This window comes from Aethalodelphis obliquidens, unplaced genomic scaffold (assembly GCF_003676395.1).
Source record: "Aethalodelphis obliquidens isolate GAN/ISIS:26980383/991018 unplaced genomic scaffold, ASM367639v1 scaffold12, whole genome shotgun sequence".
Classification (NCBI taxonomy): domain Eukaryota; kingdom Metazoa; phylum Chordata; class Mammalia; order Artiodactyla; family Delphinidae; genus Aethalodelphis; species Aethalodelphis obliquidens.
The window spans coordinates 4,361,505-4,380,291 of NW_020837956.1; the positions used below are offsets into that span (position 1 = coordinate 4,361,505).

At 38.8% G+C, this 18,787-nt stretch overlaps 2 long non-coding RNA genes across 7 annotated transcripts in view; one reads left to right on the top strand and one right to left on the bottom strand.

Moving 5' to 3' along the window:
* The window catches only part of LOC113623736 (uncharacterized), a 338,863-nt gene that overhangs the window by 28,991 nt on the left and 291,085 nt on the right, over positions 1-18,787 (top strand). The window contains exon 3 of one of the 6 annotated variants that reach the window (XR_003434036.1): positions 4,290-4,383. The exons of the other annotated variants lie outside the window; for them this stretch is intronic. This is a non-coding gene — a long non-coding RNA (uncharacterized LOC113623736). The remainder of the gene's footprint in view (positions 1-4,289; positions 4,384-18,787) is intronic. 6 annotated transcript variants of the gene reach the window in all.
* Positions 48-15,907, bottom strand: LOC113623737 (uncharacterized). The gene is made up of 3 exons (XR_003434040.1): positions 15,875-15,907; positions 4,943-5,012; positions 48-238 (listed from the first exon to the last, which is right to left on the bottom strand). It is a non-coding gene; the product is annotated as an uncharacterized LOC113623737 (long non-coding RNA).

Sequence of the window (18,787 nt, forward strand, 5' to 3'; positions counted from 1 at the left end):
AGCTCTAGAGCGCAGGCTCAGTAGCTGTGGCACATGGGCTTAATTGCTCCGCGGCACATGGGGTCTTCCTGGACCGGGGATTGAACTTGTGTCCCCTGCATTGGCAGGCAGATTCTTCACCACTGTACCACCAGGGAAGTCCCGATGTCACTTTAAACAAGTCTGAACTACCATTGGCTTTATTTTCTCATCAATAAATACTGTATTTCACATTCTGTTGTAAAATATCTTCAGATCTCTAAGAGAAAAAAATGCTAACCTTAATTCCGTTAATTTGGCATAGGAAATAATTTTCCTTCTTATTATTTTATTTAATTATTACTAGATGTTTCTTGGGTGTCTGTGTTGCCCCTTAATGGAGAAATTCATTGAATCTCACCCACTGCTGCTCTGCATTGGGCTTGTGCTCTCTAGCCAGGCCCATATCTTCTTCTTTTCCCAAACCAATTAAGAATATCAAATGCCACTTGTTCAATAACAAATGTGATGGAATTAAATGCATTCTTTTCTTTTTACCATATAATTTTAAACATAAATTGTGTATTAAGGATGCAGATCATTGATTCTACCCATCCTCTATTTCTAAAAGATTCTGACTCTTGCCTCCATCACAATAGAGCCCTTGCTGGCCTGTTTGTACAATGTGATCCCACCCCTCCCCTGGACTTAGGCAAGTAAGCAAAGGGCAGACAGTTGGCTGGCCCAAGGAGATGCACCCTATTTTGTAGCTAAACCAATCAAATCCTCCTTTTTGAACATTTGAGAAAGGAGACACAGAAACCTAGGGAGTGGTTAGCTGCATCATTTTCATAGGGGAGCTGGAAAAGGTGACTGCCCTGTTCCCACCCTTGCTTTCTCCTTGAATTCTGTAAGATCAGTATTTCTTAAATCACAGATCAAGAGTATAATAAACACTTGAACTAATTTGAGTAGGTTACTTGAAATAAAACTTGTTGTAAAACAAATAGAAAAAAATTTAAAATACTTTTTCCTTTTAAAAAAACTAAGTTATTTCCTAAAACAGTAGTTCTCAAATTTGAGCGTGCATCAGAATCAGCTGGAGGCTTGTTAAAGCACAGATTGCTGGGTCCCATCCCAGAATTTCTGATTCAATATATCTGGGATGGGGGCGGGGCATTATAATTCACATTTCTAACAAGCTCCCAGATGATGCTGATATTCCTGGTCCAAGGACCACTCCTTGAGAAACAATGCCCTAGAAATTATCATCTAAGGTGACCATAGCTAACAAGACTTTTTTTTTTAAACCAAAAATTAAGATTCTTCAGAAGAATGCAATAGTTATGAGTTCATACCCTGGATGAAGCCAGATAACCTAGATGCAAATCCTGGCTCTGCCACTTACAAAGTGGGTAAACTTGGGCAAGATACTTAACCTTTCTCTGCCTCTTCATCTGTAAAGTAGATAGTCTAATAGATAATATCGGTAGACAGCCTAGAACTATACAATTCCAGGAATCCCATTCATATAGACTACAACATGAATAGCATCACCTAGAATTGTGCAAAGGGGTCATCCTGTTAGGAGTACTTACCTCATGGAGTTGTGATGATTAAGATCATTGTGAGGATTAAAAGAAGCGGAATGCATATGAAGGGTTTAGAACAGTGCCAGCACATGGTAAGGGTTCATTAGGTACTAACTATTAGAAAATGGTCCACATCTTGGCTATGCAAAGAAAATACTGAACACATTGTCATGGTAACTGTATCTTTAGTTAAGAATTAAAGGAGTTCAGGTACCACTGTGCAGGTGTAGTAGATTAAAAAAAATTTTTTTTAAGAGTCGTGTGCTTTGGAGAGCAATTAAGTGGCAAAAGAATGACCCTAATTCTTCCAGGACACAAAACTATCCTTTACCCTCTACACATAACTAGCATAAAATAAAAGTAAACAAATAGTCACTGCTATCCCTAAATTATATTTTAATTCCTGAAACATTAATTCTCTGATTATCAAGAGGTAGTTAGTATAGATTGGACCCTAATGGTTTTAAAAATTAAGTCAATTCATTTCTCCAACATACTGTGTTCTGACTTAAAATATTACTGAAGGGCATAGGTGATAAATTGCACAATTTTATTTGATAAGATAAGAAACTGCTTTAAGCAGGGAAATTTTTAAAAAACCAAAGTTGTATTTGGAACTGTAGGAATAGTACAAGCCAGGTGAACTTGGTGCCAGAAGAAAAGTCCTTTTTATTTATTATTTTTATTTTTAAAATTTTTTGGCTGTTCCGTATGACATGCAGGATCTTAGTTCCCTGACCAGGGATCGAACCTGTGCCCCCTGCAGTGGAAGTGCAAAGTCTTCACCACTGGACCACCAGGGAAGTCCCTAAGAAAAGTCCTTTGAGACATGCATGTGAATGTTCATGGCAATATTATTCATAAGAGCCAAAACCTAGAAACAATCCAAATGTCCATCAACTGGTGAATGGATAAACAAAATGTGATATATTGGTTACCTATTGCTATGACCAAATCACCCCAAAACGTAGTGGCTAAAAATAACAAACGTTTATTTTCTCACCATTCTTGTGAGAAATCAAAGGGTCAGGAGTCTAGATCTTGCTTTGTTGGTAACTCTAGCTTAGTCTCTCCTAAGGTTGCAGTCAAGGTGCTGGCCAGGGCTGCAGTCTCATCTGAAGACTCAACTGCAGAGGAGGGGTATCTGCTTCCATGCTCACTCATGTGGTGTTAGCAGGCCACAGGTTCTCATTGGCTATTGGCCAGAAACATCAGTTCCTTGCTATGTGGACCTCTCTATAGGGCTGCTCACAACATGGCAGCTCAGAATGAGGGATTCAAGAAAGAGAGAGAGAATGAGAGCCCCCAAGATGGAAACCATAGTCTTTTTATTTTAAATTCTAACCTAATTAGATTTTAACCTAATCTCAGGAGTGATAGCCCACTACATTCTGTTCATTAGGAGTGAGTTACTAGGTCCAGCCCATACTCAATGGGAAAGAATTACACAGGGGCATGAAAACCAGGAGGCAGGGATCATTGAGGGCCATCTTAGAAGCTGCAACCAATGTGGTACATCCATACAATGGTACTATTCAGCAATAAAAAGGAACAAACTACAGGGATATGCTACAAATGGATGAACCTCAAACACTTTAGGCTAAGTATAAGAAGTCAGGCATAAAAGACCACATTCTGTATGTTTCTATTATTTGACATTCTGAAACCACAAAATTATAGAAACAGAAAGTAGGTTAGTGGTTACTTAAGGCTGTGGGGGTGGGGAGAAGGGAATTTTTGGTGGGTGATGGACATATTATTAAAATGGATTGTAGTGATGGCTACACAACTCTATATATTTACTAAAAATCATTAAATAAATACTTACAAAAAAGATGGCACGGGATACAAAACAACTAGCCTGTACGTTTCCAAAAATGTCAATATCATGAAAGGCAGAAGGTATTATGTCAGATTAGAAGAAACTAAAAAGCCATGACAACCAACTGTAATGCATGATCCTGGATTGGATCCTGAATGTGGCAGTGGAGGGCATGGGAGAGATGCCATAAGGACATAAGGAAAATTGGAGAAATTACATATGGCCTGTAGATTAGATAAGAGTATTGTACCAATATTAAACGTTCCAAATAATTGTCCTGTGGTTATGTAGGAGAATGCCCTTGTTCTTAATAAATATATGCTCTTTAGGGTGAAGTTGCATGTTTTCTGCAACTACCTCTCAACTGGTTCAGGAAAAAAAGTTGTATGTATAAAGAGAATGTGGAAGAGTGAGAGCAGGGGCTTCCCTGGCGGCACAGTGGTTAAGAATCTGCCTGCCAATGCAGGGGACACAGGTTCGATCCCTGGTCCGGGAAGATCCCACATGCCACGGAGCAACTAAACCCGTGCACCACAACGACTGAACCTGCACTCTAGAGCCCACGAGCCACAGCTACTGAAACCTGCACGCCAAGATCCCGTGCTCGGCAACAAGGGAAGCCACTGCAATAAGAAGCCCGGGCGCCACAACAAAGAGTAGCCCCCACTTGCCGCAACTAGAGAAAGCCCGTGGCAGCAACGAACACCCAATGCAGCCAAAAATAAATAAATAAATATTTTTTAAAAAATGAGAGCAAATGTAATTAATTGTTAACAATTGGTGAATCTGGGTGAAGGGTACATGAGAATTCTTTGTACTGTTTTTGCAACTCTTTTGTAAATTTAAAATTATTTCAAAATAAAAAGTTAAAAAAAATAAAACAAATATTTGAATGAAATTCTCCCTCTGTCCCTTAGCTTCCAGCCAGGATCAAATACAATTACCAGTACAAACAGAAAAACCAACAGAAGAAAAAAGAAAACAAATGATTTTTGACCTATTACTTATCAGGTACTATTTTTCTTTGTTTTATTTAATTCTTCTAACGCACTTGGAGCAGTGGTTCTTGACCTCATCTGTACATTACAATCACCTAGGGATTTTAAAACTCCCTGTACCCTGGCAAAAACCACACCGATGAAGTTAAAAGCTCTGGGGGGGCTTCCCTGGTAGTGCAGTGGTTGAGAGTCTGCCTGCCGATGCAGGGGACACGGGTTCGTGCCCCGGTCCAGGAGGATCCCACATGCCGCGGAGCGGCTGGGCCCGTGAGCCATGGCCGCTGAGCCTGCACGTCTGGAGCCTGTGCTCCTCAACGGAAGCTCTGGGGATCGGACCCCGTCATCAGTATTTTTAAAGTTCTCCAGGTGATTCCATTGTGCAGCCAAGGTTCAGACCACTGCCTTGGACATAAAGCTTTATCATCTCCCTCTTAGAATCGTAAAAGTTGAGGCCCAGGGAGATTTTGTAACTTGCCCAGCTTGCAAAAGTGGAAGAGAGGGTAGATGGACATGGGTACACAGAAAAGAAGCGGCATCCATGTGACCCCATTTTCAGGCTCTTACCACCTCACCTTCTGGCCCTCTTGGGTCTTCACCTGGCTTTCCCGAGCGTGGTCTTCAGACAAGGAGCTGAGTTGGATGCTGCAAAATACAATCAGACTTGCTGTGGATTTTAAGGAACTTATAAAATGAACACAAATATATAAAAGGTAGTTAATATTTATAGAAAAATTGTATAAAAGCACATAACTGCTTTGTGAGAGGGTGAAATCTGGTGATGAGAGTAAATTCAATCCAGAAAGTCTTCTTTGATAAGTGGTCAAGAAAGAGAAATTTACATCTCTAGACATTCCTTCTCATGATAACATATCTCCTTTCAAAACAGACAAAACAGACCTTTTTATTTTAATTGTTAAATAAGAAATTTCGAAAAGACTTCACTCCAAATTTAGAATAGTTACATATGCTTCCTTTAAGCCATGCTTCTCAATAACCTGTAAATCACTAGAAAGAATTGTCTCATTTTAATTTAGTCCCATCTATTAATTTTTCATATCGCTGAACAGATAATATTCATGTAATAAACCTTAATTGTTGCTTCTCCTAGGTTTCCCAAACATTTAGAAAATAAGCCTTTTCAAGTGCTATTTAAGCTGAAGAGGAGGAAATTTGACCCACAGTTTATCACTTAGCTCATTAGCATACTAATATGACTACAATTTGCATTTGACTAGGGGGTTGTTTTTTCACTCTTGTAATCTTGTTGGCAGAATATCACAATTTTTGGTTGACTTTTAAAACAAATTGTCTATCTACACTGGGGAAATAAGGTGGTGTTAATACAAGAAGCTTGGAAGTTAATTAATTGCTCTGAAACAATTCCATGTTGGTTTAGCCTCTTAGGTGGTGTTATTTGCACGGCTCTCGCTAATGCTAATGATCAATTCACATTGGCATTTAAACAAAATCAACCCTAAGACATTTCTCACACTTCCTAATGAATGATTCTTTTTTTCTTAGTCTCAAGTTATCTAGTCCTGCGGCGATCTAGGATAGCTCTTTTACTTTGATACGTAAAAGTGTGGCTGAGACTTTCCACTAGCTTTTTCAGGTAACTAATTCAGAATAAACTAACTCTTTTCTAGCTGCTTACCCTTCAAAGAATTTACTTTATGGATACACATAGGAAGGAAAGTAACTGCACTGTGTTGAGGCAATCTTACTGGTATCAAGATTTTTTTTTAAATATATTTATTATTTATTTATTTACTTTTGGCTTCATTGGGTCTTCATTGCTGCGCGTGGGCTTTCTCTAGTTGAGGTGAGCGGGAGCTACTCTTCACTGTGGTGCATGGGCTTCTCCTTGCAATGGCTTCTCTTGTTGCGGAACATGAGCTCTAGGAGTGCGGGCTTCAGTAGTTGCAGCATGTGGGCTCGGTAGTTGTGGCTCGTGGGCTCTAGAGCGCAGGCTCAGTCATTGTGGTGCACGGGCTTAGTTGCTCCATGGCCTGTGGGATCTTTCCAGACCAGGGCTCGAACCCATGTCCCCCGTATTGGCAGGTGGATTCTTAACCACTGCGCCACCAGGGAAGTCCCTCGAGATTTTTATTATTAAAAGAAGTAATTAAATATTCTAAGTAATAACATGTTATTCTAAAATAGTCTAAAAATATTTTAGAAGTCCTGTAGTAAAAAGCACATTAACTGTAGAGAGAGGTAGGATATCTCTGGTGTAATGATGCCATTACTTTTTGTATGTGGTAAAGACTGAATGTTTGTGTCCCCTGAAAATTCATACACTGAAAGCTAATCTTCAGTATGATGGTATTTTGGAGGTGGGGACTCAGGGAGGTAATTAGGTCATGAGGGTGAAGCCCTCATTAATGGGATTAGTGCCCTTATAAAAGAGACCTCCAGAGGGCTGCATACCCTCTTTGGCCATGTGAGGACACAGCAATAATAATATGGTGGTCTATGAGACAGGAAGTGGGCTCTTACCAGACACTGAATCTGCTAGCACCTAGATTTTGGAATTCCCAGCCTTCAGAACCATGAGAAATAAATTTCTGTTGTTCAAGCTACCCAGTCTATGGTATTCTGTTATAGCTGCTTGAATGGACTAAGACAGTATGTGTACAAGAAAACCAGTGTAAGGAGATAGATATAGATATAGATATAGATATATAGATGTAGGTATAGATATGTATAGGTATATTTATTGGACAATTGTATATATTTATTGGAAATTATATATATAATACATATGTATAAAATATACATGGAGAGAAACATTTCTTTCCTTTTAGGGGACAAGCAAATATTCATTAGGTCCCTGAGCGCAGCTGGTAAGATTGTTTTGGTTAGATGAAAGAGTGTCCATTTCAGTGCCCCACTATATACCTGGGTAACAGGTTTGCATCAGATTTCTCTTTCCTGGGACAAAGTGCCTAATACACTCCTTTACAGTGGACAACGGACTTAAAATATCTGTCAGTTAGGAGTCTAAAATAATTAATTAGTAGTGATAGAATTTCTGGAATGCAGACAAGAGGGAGGAAGGAGAATAAGAAGAATGACACTAAGAGTTACCAAGCACCTACTATATGTAGGACACTATGGTAAACACACTTAACCTATGTTGTCCTATTTCATCCTCTCAGCAGCTGTGAGACAGAGGTACCAACTTCCCCACCTGAAAAATGGTGGAGGTTTAATAACTTTCTGAACACGATAAAGTGATAGAGTGGAGATTCACTTGTACAAAGAATTTGAAGAGTTCTATCCATTTCAAAGTCTGCTTTCTTTTCACTACATCATGCTGCTTTCAGAGTGAAAGAAGGTTCAGGGTCTCTCCTGGCAGTCCAGCAGTTAAGACTCTTCACTTCCACTGCAGGGGGCACAGGTTCTACCCCTGGTAGGGGAACTAAGATCCCCACATCCTGCATGATGTGGCCAAAAAAAGTAAAAACAAAACAAAAACAAAAAAAACAAAGAAGATTCAGTAAATTCTGATAAAAGCACAAATCTAAAAATTTGATACCCTGTGGAGGGAAATACAACAAGTTTTGGGAGTAGATATGGCAAAAAAGGCATATTGCTCAGGACATGGGAGGAGAAGACTAGAAGATAGCTAGAAATAGAGAACAGAAGGAGAGTGAAGACTTTTCAAGGACCCAGGACTAAGAATCGAATGTGCTTGGGTAACTGACTAGGTTAAAACTCTCAGTATAGATTTCTTCTAAGCTGAACAAAGATGAACTGTGAACCTGTATATGCTTACCTCTATGTAGCTATGGTTTTCAAAGAATAGTGTATCACTTGTAGTGGATTCAAGAAGGTTAGCCTGTATTTGTTGCTGTCATTGAGAATTTAGTAAGAGGAGGAATGTAAGAAAAATGAGGGCATTTCTCTAAGATATACACAGGGGAATGAAATTATTGGAGCCATAGGTGTGTGGACCTGCATCTTAACTGGTTATTACCAAAGTTGGGGAGGATAGCTGTTCCTAGAAAGTCACTCGAAGAATATAATCTGACCTCTCTAGGGGAGGAAAAGTGTTATTCAACCCAAGTTCATGTGCCCAACATATGGTGAGGCCAAACCAACCAAAACATCGAAGTTTGGAGCAGAGAAAGGTTTATTGCAAGGGGAACGGGCTGCTTGTGCTCAAAAAGCCCAAACTCCATGACGGTCTTTGGGGGAGAGTTTTTATAGGCAAAATTTGTGGGGAGGACTACGGGGTGTATGACCTTCCTCTGATTGGTTGGTGGTAAGTTAACAGGGTGGTGTTCCAGGAATCTCAATCATCAGCCTTCTGATTCCAACCAGTCTAGATTCCCTGTGCTTATGCTCAGCCTGAAGTTACCATCCTCCACCTGGGGGCCTTAGTTCCTATAGGAACTCAGAGATAAATATCAGATTGCTATACATATCCCCCGAGGAGGAACCAGAACCCTGCCCCATAGCTGCACTATTGTTTCTTGACTGCCTTTCTTTTGTTTCTTCATTCCCTCGCTTTCCTAATTAGTAACCATTTGAATCTGCCCTTTGGAACTCAGGGAAGGCCTAGGAGGCTGGAAACCTTTTTCCCACAAACAAGAAATGTTGGACACAGAAAGTCTTTTGTACCGGGGGGGCCCCACAGGGTCCTGCTTGGTTTCAAAAGGAAACTGACTTCAGTCTAACAACAATTCACCAATCTCTTCAAGAACCCATTATGAATGTGGCACTGGATTCTGGAAGGTGCCGATAAATCTTCAAAATGGCTCCTGCCTTTGAGGAGCTGATTATATGATGTGGAGCTAGAACATAGACCTCTGAAACACTAAATACCCATCATAGATGCTGAGTATATGTGAGGGGCTGCCTCGGGAAGTCAGGGGTTGGAGAGGGGTGTTGATAAGGAAGGCCTCCTGAGGAACTGGAGCAGGACCTTGAAGGCCAGGGAGGTGAGAGAAATTTGGTCAGGGCAAAGAAGAGAAGGAAAGAGAACCAGGTGGGAATATCCAGGCTTGGATCTTCTGAGTCCTGATACATACATATGATATCCACACCGATATATATACAATATGTGCATGAGTGTGAGTATGGCTATATCTCTTTACACTTTAAGAGTACATTACACTTATATTAGTGGTAGGTATAAGTTAATACAACCACTCTGAAGAGCCATTTGGTAATATCCAGATAATTTGCAGCCTTTGTTCCAACAATTTTATTCCTAGGTATATATCCCAGAGAAAGTCCCCCTTTTGTGCTCAAGGGGATATGAATAGAATGGTCATTGCATGTTTTTAACAACAAGATATTAGAGCCAACTTACACGTCAATTTATAGGAAAATGAGTAAAAAGAATCCACTGGAATATCTATGATACAACAGTTAAAATCAATGAAATGGAGCTATATACACAAACATGAATAAAACTCAAAAACAATGATAAGGGATAAAAGCAAATTGCAGAGTATATTCAGAATGATATTCATATAAAGTTTTAAAAACATGCAAAACAGTCCTATATGTCACATATATGTAGTAAAAATATACTACAATACTACCTGTCAGTGTGGTAAAAAATAAAAATAACCTTCGTGGTAGTGGTAACCCCTGACAGTGACAAAGTTTAATACAACTGGGAAAGGGCCTTCAACAATTTGTGTAATAATTTATTTTTTAAACGGTGTAATAGGTCCATGGGTGCTTATTTTGTTGATCTCTAACATTTTGTATGCCTGTAATGTTTCAACTTAAAAACATTAGAAGAGGTAAAAAGAAGACCAAAAAGATACACAGTGAAATGCTTAATAGTATTTATTGAGATTATAATGCAGATTAAATTTTCTTCTTCATTTTCTATATTTTTAAAAATAAATATATCATTTTTATTTAAAGTTTTATAAATGAAAACAACTTTTAAAAACAGATGCATTACAGAGCCATGCCATTTTGCAAGGGCCTAGAATAGTAACTGGTGTATATTAAAGTCTCAATAAATATTTACTGAATGAATGAATGAATGAAATGAATGGATGAATAATTGAGACCTTAGCAATACAGGCCGGTAGGGAGGAAGAGAAAGTAGGAATGGTGGAGGCAGGCAAGTGCCTGAGGCAGATCCTATATGGTACAACGTACAGTGGCCATATTCCTATTCCTAAGGAGTAGAAGCAATTCAGGTATAATGAGGTTGGACAGAGGCAGAAATGTTAACCTGATCACTTTTCCCCACTCTCAACTAACTATTCCTACCTTCCTTCTCTTTCTCACCTACCTGTGTTGCTGAGATTCATTCCTAGCACCTAAGCCTACCTATCACCATCTGTAGGACAAGTGGGAATGTTTGTATATAAATGGCATCCATGGTCTAAACAGCTAGCCTAGGTAACCTGGGTTGTATCTAGACATGGAATGGATAAAAGCCAGTTAATTTGCACTAGTATTGTCTCAGTTTGGGCTGCTATAACAAAGTATCAAGGATTGGGTGGCTTATAAACAACAGAAATTAATTTCTCACAGTTTTGGAGGCTGGAACTCCAAGATCAGGGTGCCAGCGTGGACAGGTTCTGGTGAGAGCCCTCTTCTGGGTTGCAGACTGCTGACTTCTTATTGTATCTTCATACAGCAGAAGGGGCAAGGGAGCTCTTTGGGGTTCCTTTTGTAAGGGCACTGATCCCATTCATGAAAGCTCCACCCTCATGACCTAATTATCTCCCAAAGGTCCCACTGGCTAATGTTGTTACTTTAGGAGTTAGAATTTCAACATGAATTTTGGGGGGACACAAACATTCAGTCCATAATAAGCATCAAACCCTCAAAATATTATCTCAAATATTTCATTAAGCTGGGGCTGAGGCACCATAGAGAGATTATATGGATTCAGTAATACATTCCCTTGCTTTAAATGAGTCCATATTTTTATTTGTACCAAAGTTCTTATACACCCAAGCAGAATTATATACCACTTGGTAAGAGTCTGCTTATTAAACTGATGAACAAGGTAATTCTTTGGGCTTAGGCTATTTGAGGAAAATACAACATGAATCTGCACAGAAAATAGCAGTAATCTTCTAAGTACAGACAAGTCAATTGTATTTGTTGTGCGCTAACAGAAAGACTCCTGGGTTTTAGTAGATAGCCCACTATATAATCATCCTGGCTGAATAGGCTCAGATACTTTGTTTTGAAGGGAGTGCAGAAATCCTGCAGGTTTAATTGCCAATAAATCAGCATGACCTCCACTCCCTGGCACTCCTTTTCTACAATGATCTTTTCAACCAGAAAATGAAGAGATGGATTTTACAGTGTGTGTGTGTACTGCCTATGGTAAGATAACAGAATTATACTTGCCATTTTCTCCATTACAGGCTATGCTAGATAATGAAGGACTCTATTAATGACATGTTCTGTTTGCTTTTAGGTTATTTTCATCTTGCATTGTAGTTACTTCTTTTTGTTATTATGGAGAGCTGTCTTTCTTTTTAAAAAAAGAACCTTCTATCATTAATTCAATATTTTACCATCACCAGAGATTTTATTCCCCAGTTAATTCACAAGAATTTGCATTAAAATATTCTGGATCACTCAAAAAGCTATTCACGAACTGATTGAATTGGATGTTACTCTTAGCTGATTTTCAGATTTGGTTTAAATAGCTATTTTAAATTAATATTTCCAATTCATGACTATAACCAATACAGACATTTTAACACTCATCCATACCCAATGTAACATAAACCTGCTGTTTGCACTGTTGAATTGTTTGTATGTTGACGTTTATTTTAGTTTGAATGAATAATATTCTGTGGTAGATATTTATTTAGATTTTTATATGAACACTATAAGAAAACATCAAAATTTAAAACTACTAAATAGTAGGTTCTACTTTGTGCTTAATTTCGGAGTGCTACTGCTACCTATTCTGAAATTTAAGATGATGCTTTTCTTGCCTGACCACAGGGTGTTGGACCAGATGACTCCTTGAAGCTCTGTCTAGCTCTAAGATCTCTGATGCAACCTGCTGGGTCAGGACACCACCTTATTATGGGCTGTGTGCTGGACAATATTGTTGTGCTTTAAATATACATTTAAAAATGTTTTAAGGGGCTTCCCTGGTGGCGCAGTGGTTGAGAGTCCGCCTGCTGATGCAGGGGACACGGGTTCATGCCCCAGTCCGGGAAGATCCCACATGCCGCAGAGCGGCTGGGCCCGTGAGCCATGACCACTGAGCTTGCACGTCTGGAGCCTGTGCTCCGCAATGGGAGAGGCCACAACAGTGAGAGGCCCGCGTACCACAAAAAAAAAAAAATGCTTTAAGAGTGAGAAGATTCTGGGATGATGGCAGCAGTGACATAGTTTTTTAATCTTTCCAAATCCCCATATTACAATACCTAGAGCCACTAGATAGCAAAACTGAAAACATTTGTCATAAAATTAGATGATAAGGTATCCCCAGAAAACCCAAACTACAAGCAAATGAGAACAAGCCACCAAAATCCACGAGACCTTCCATTTGTGTGGGAGAAAGCATAGGAAAGCAATAGGGCCTCTGATGCACCTGAAAACAGAGTAGAAAAAATAGCCAATAGATATTTACTGGAAAGGCAAAAGACCAATTTGTGAATAGCAGTTGAAATTGGGAGGTGTTTCCCCTACTCCAATGGCGGATGAATGTGAGAGGCCTACAGGGAGGATGGAAGGGACTAGAACAGATTGGTCTCAATAAGCTTATGAAATTACCAGCTAGGGCTCCCTTCCAGAATAGAGCCTGACCCAGCCTTCTGAGAGTAGAATCAAAATTAATCAAGATAAAGGCAATAAAGACAAAGGAAAGAGAAGAACCACAGGCAGGAAATCTCAGGAAGCAAGCAGTTAACACTTTTTAGCCCTTCATGGAAACAAAAGAGGGAGCTCTGTGAGGTTAGCAAAGCTACCCTGAACCATGCCTCCTTCTAAAAATTCAGAAATCTCTTTTCACATAAAAATCGACAATAAATTAGTTACTATACCAAAAAAGGGGGAGGGGAAAATAAGGAGCAGAATGACATCACTTCCAACAGTGAAAGGACATCAGAAACATGTGTCCACAGAATACATCGAGACCATAAGCTTTAATTTGACAATAATCTAAAAGGTATTAAGAAAAACAATCTAAATGATATTGACATGAAAAAAACATATCACATTTTATTTTAAACGTAAAATTAAAAATAAAAAATCATTTTAGAAATGAAGTCTTAACTAAAAAGAACACAAGAGAACATATAAATAATATCTTAAGGGAAATAAAAGATGAAAAGAGTAAGAATTTTTCAAATGAAAAAGAAGTTAAAAGATTTGGAAACAATTCAAGAGAAAGTGACAAATTAAAGGCAACAAAGATCCAACATATAGATAAAAGGAAGTCCTCAAAAAAGAGATCAAAGTGAAGGAACAAGTCAAATACTAAAAAACATAATTCAAGAAAACTTTGCTGAAATAATAAAGAAAAAAGAACTTAAATTACATGTTGAAAGAGTACACCATGTATCTGAGAGTATTCACCAGGAAAACCCCAAGACATAATTTAGTAAAATTAATGACTTTAAAGAAAAAAGGAAAAAATCCTTTAGATATATAGGCAAAAGGAACATGGGATTTATATGACAAACACAATGAGATTATCATCAGACTTGTCAACACTTTATGCCAGACCGAAATGGAGTAACATATTTAAGGCACTCAAAGAAAACAAATGAGAATCAAGGATAAACTGCAAAGCTGACCATCAAGTATAAAAAGCACAGACAAGTCTTTATCAACATGCAAGAACTCTGAGAATATCACTCTCATTTTCTCACTGAGGAGTCTATTAGACAACAACCTTTGGACAATCAAACTGACTAAAGAGACATTGCTATTAGGCCTGCTAATGAGCATTAAACAAATAATTACGTGTACGACTAGGATTAAATAAGGATTAAAAGGGATAGTATGGTATGTAAAGGCTCTCTGACAATGTAGATACAGTACAACTACTAAAACTGGGAGGAGAATCGGGAGAGGAATATGGGAAAAATTTTTGTCTGTTCTCAGTAATTGTATTTGTATTTTTCTGAGCCTGTGATGTATATAAAGCAGGGTAATATAAATGGCAGTTATGGAATATTTGAATTCTATTTTACCCTCTGCCCTTGAGTACCAGCATTTTCAGTGTGGAAGACTAAATATAGGAGGGGTTACATAGAAAAACCTACTGTCCTGAATTTGAATTGAAAATATCAATATTAACTTAGAGGTATTTTATGTTTAAAATGTATGTTTTTCTGTAGCTGTGTATTGTTTTATAATAGAAAGGTTTTTCATGTCTCCGTCCACTGAAGAGGCCTAGAAACAGTGACAAATCCTGTAGTCATGAGCATACCTAGCAGCCAGATTGTGATCTTGAAAGTATCATTTCTCCCTAAAAGAAACCTGTGCTTCTCGGGGAAATGGGTGCTTTCAGCTCTTGGGTAGTGTATTAGTTTGCCAGGGCTGCTGTAACAAAATACCACAACTGAGTGACTTAAACAAGAGAAATTTATTGTCTCACAGTTCTGGAGGCTAGAAATCCGAAATCAAGGTATTGGCAGGGTTGGTTCCTTCTGAGGGTCATGAGGGAAGGATCTATTCCAGGCCTCCCCTCTTGGCTTGTGGATGGCCATCTTTTCCCTATGTTTCTTCACATTGTCTTACCTCTACATGTGTCTCTCTGTCCAAATTTCCCCCCTTTTTCATAAGGACACTAGTTAGATTAGATTAAGACCCACTCTAATGACCTCACTTTAGCTTAATCACCTCTGTAAAGACCATATCTCCAAATAAAGTCACATTCTGAGGTACTGGGGTTAGGACTTCAACATAAAAAATGGGGGAGGGGGTGCGGTACAATTCAACCTATAGTAGGCAGTAAATATACAGGATAAACTTCAAGTGCCTTGTTATACTAGATAGTGAGGAAGTTATTAAGATTTACTGGGGTCATAGCCAAAGGCCTAGGAGCCAACCTAAAGAAAAGACAGGACAGTTACAATTTGAAGACAATTACAAATTTACAATAAAATTACAATTTTTAATATCTATTAAAGTAGTCAACCTCCTTAAAGTAGAGGTCAATAGAGAGCTAATTCACTGTCTTGAAAACTGATGGTGCAAAAGAATCAACTATTTATCCTACTTGTCCTGTATGAACAGTGCCATTGTGTCTCTTAATAGTAAATGAGGGGAAGCATCTTTTTATAAAAGCATTCAGGCTAATAATTTTAAAAGAAATAACAGATTTAGAGTATCACCATTTTTCAACCCTCAACAAATTAATGGTATAGTCACTGAGCATCAACAGGCTGCTGACATCACAAAAGGAGAGACAACCAGATGTGTGCCTCCCAGTGAAAGAAAACGTCATCAGCTATTGTCTTAGTCCCCTGGGGCTAATATAACAAAATACCACAGACTGGGTGGCTTATAAACAGCATAAATTTAGTGCTTACAATTCTGGAGGCTGCCAGCATGGTCGGGTGAGAACCCTCTTCTGGGTTGCAGACTTATCATTGTATCCTCACATGGTGGAAGGCCCTAGGGAGCTCTGTGGGATCTCTTTGATAAGAGTTCTAATCCCATTCATGAAGGCTCCTCCCTCACGACCTAATCACCTCCCTAAGGCCCCACCTATTAATACCATCATTTCGGAGGGTTAGGATTTCAACGTATGAATTTAGGGGAGACACAAACATTCAGACCACAGCACCTAGTCTTCCCAGAGGAAGACTTGAATCTAATCATGCCTCTGGACCCAGCAAACAATATAAAGGAAATGAAGACAGAGAAACTTGTTGAACCATGTGTGTACAGTCAGCAGCATTTAGAGTGTAGGAGAGTGTACAGGTTAAGTGATCTGTGTTCTTTAACAGGGTGTAAAGAAAAGGATTGGAGGAGGAGCCTATAGATTAAAAGAGACTTAAAAGAAAACATTGCTTAGCAGATAAGACTAAATAATAGTCCAGGAATGTACACTTGGATGTCTTATTACACTTAGGTGATAATACTGTAAAGAAAGCCATGATTGCTATAATGCTCAGAATGGTGGCTACTTTTGTGGAGAGAGGAGGTTATCATTGGAATGAGTATATGGAGGGGCTTTTGGGTGGGGGTGAGGGTTGGCAGAGCTCTATTTCTTGGCTTGGTTGGTGATTACAAAAGTGTTTGCTTTGTAATAACTCATTAAGCTATCTATTTGTTTTGTGTGTTTTTCTGTACCTGTTTTGTTTTTTCAGTAAAAAGTTTGTCTTCTTTTTGTTTTTGTTTTGTTTTGTTTTAAGAGCAGTGCAAAACATAAAGAGCTTTAGTAGAGACTTGTGCTGTATGCTGATTTCATTTCAGGACACTTCTCAGTGTCTTCCAAAAAACCTAGTGTGACCACATTTTCCCATTAAATTTAGCAAAACCTGTTCTTGGCTTAATAGACAAACATACATTTCCATCTACAACCTGATTTAAGAAAAGCATAGAAAGAAAGCAGTGAGAGGCCAGCAAAGTAAAAAAACAAAAAACAAAAAACATGTTTTACCATCCAACCATATTTCTGCAATAAGTAATATTAAGCAAAATTGGGAAAGCATAGGTAGGTATAAGTATGGCAGCATTAGTAGGGTGGTATCATAAAATGTCCCCGAGAAGCTGTAGAATCCCATATTGTTCAAGTTTACAGCTTCACTCCATTCGATTAGACAAACAAAATGGCTTTTATCCATTTGATCCATTGATGTTTTGACTTTAAGCTACAAAGGAGACAAGTTTACAGGCTTTAAAGACAAATCAGTCTTTAAGTTGTCAGCAAAGATCTCTGAAAGCTAACTTTCCTGAAGTACTAATTAAAGCAAAGAACGAGAGTCCACTGTGTAACCAATAACACATTCCCTGTGACGAGTGAGAAGAGGGCCATGATATCCATATCAGACAGTGTGCAAGTATGTATTGAGCACAGGTTTTTCTATGGAGTCTCAGTTTCACATACAGGGTTGGAGCTCCAAATATATGGTCACCATACTTATTTTACAAAATCGTCCTTTGTCTTCTTTCCTCTAATCTTAATGAAAGCAGGGCTGTACTTGCAAGTAGGCCTGACAGATGAATTTAACACATTCTTACAAATTTAAGTTATTTTAACCAGCCCAAGGGAGTTCCCTGGCGGTCCAGTGGTTAAGACTCCATGCTTCCACTGCAGGGGGCATGGGTTCGATCCCTGGTTGGAGAACTAGGATCCCACAAGCTGCGCAGTGTGGCAAATAAATAAATGAATGAATGAATGAATAAATAAACGAACCAGCCCAAGAGGTTCTAAGGATGTGCCTCAAAACCCCCCAAGATGCCAATGGAGTTGGCGGGGGAGGTTAGTAAGCAGGCAGTTATTTAAATCCTATCAATTATTTGAGGCCCAGCTCAGCATCATCTCTCTGTTTTCCAAGCCATTTAAGAGCATTATAGACTGAACCACTCATAACCTAACTTTGAAGATTATTTTGTCAAAACAATAGTGGTTTTATTGCTACTATCGCGTATTGTCCTCCAACTACTTTATGATTGTTAATTTTGTGTCCCTATCTGGTTACAAGGCTTCCTAAAGGTAGCAATTATGTCTTATAATTTCCTGTATTCTCCACTGCATATAGAAAACACTCAATACTCATTGATCTCATTCACTAAGCCTTTAATTCATCCATTTATTCAATTAACAATATTTTTTGAGGGCCAACTATGTGCTGTCCTTTCTGCCAGGTTTATAGCTATGAGCAAGTTTGTGCTCTTATGAAACTTCCATTTTAATAGTTGGCATAAGGAAAACCCGAGGTACTTTTTTCCCTCCCAGACTTTGGACTCTAAAATGACTAACTTTCCAGCAGTAGCAGGGGCTAAACTGCCATTTGTCTAAAAAGAATTCCCAGCCCATTCTGCTGCTTAGTGGTAGGCAAACTAAAAGAAAGGAAAAAACAAAGCAGGTTCAGCATGTGTGAGTTCCTTCTGAATGCTCTCCCCTTCACTGAGGTGCATTCTTCAAAAGCCAAGTAGAACCTTTCAAAATCCTGGGTTGGGAGGGGTTTCACATAGTTTCTCTTTGACTCCTGTACTTTTCCCCATTACTTTCCCTCAGATATACACTATTTTATATATTTATGTACATATGTAGGCATATACACATGTGTGCATGTGTATGTATGTACACGTGTGTGTATGTGCATAATAAGGTTTGTCTCTCGTCCCCCCTTCTCTAGAGATGCTTTTAATTTTAAAGTAGTAATCACCCTAGTGCCCTTTGCCCTCTAGAGTGATTTCTCAAAGGCAGGGCAGTGCCAAAGCTGTAAACCTTTTCCTTCCCTTTGTGGTTCTCTTTTTGATGTTGGAGCTTT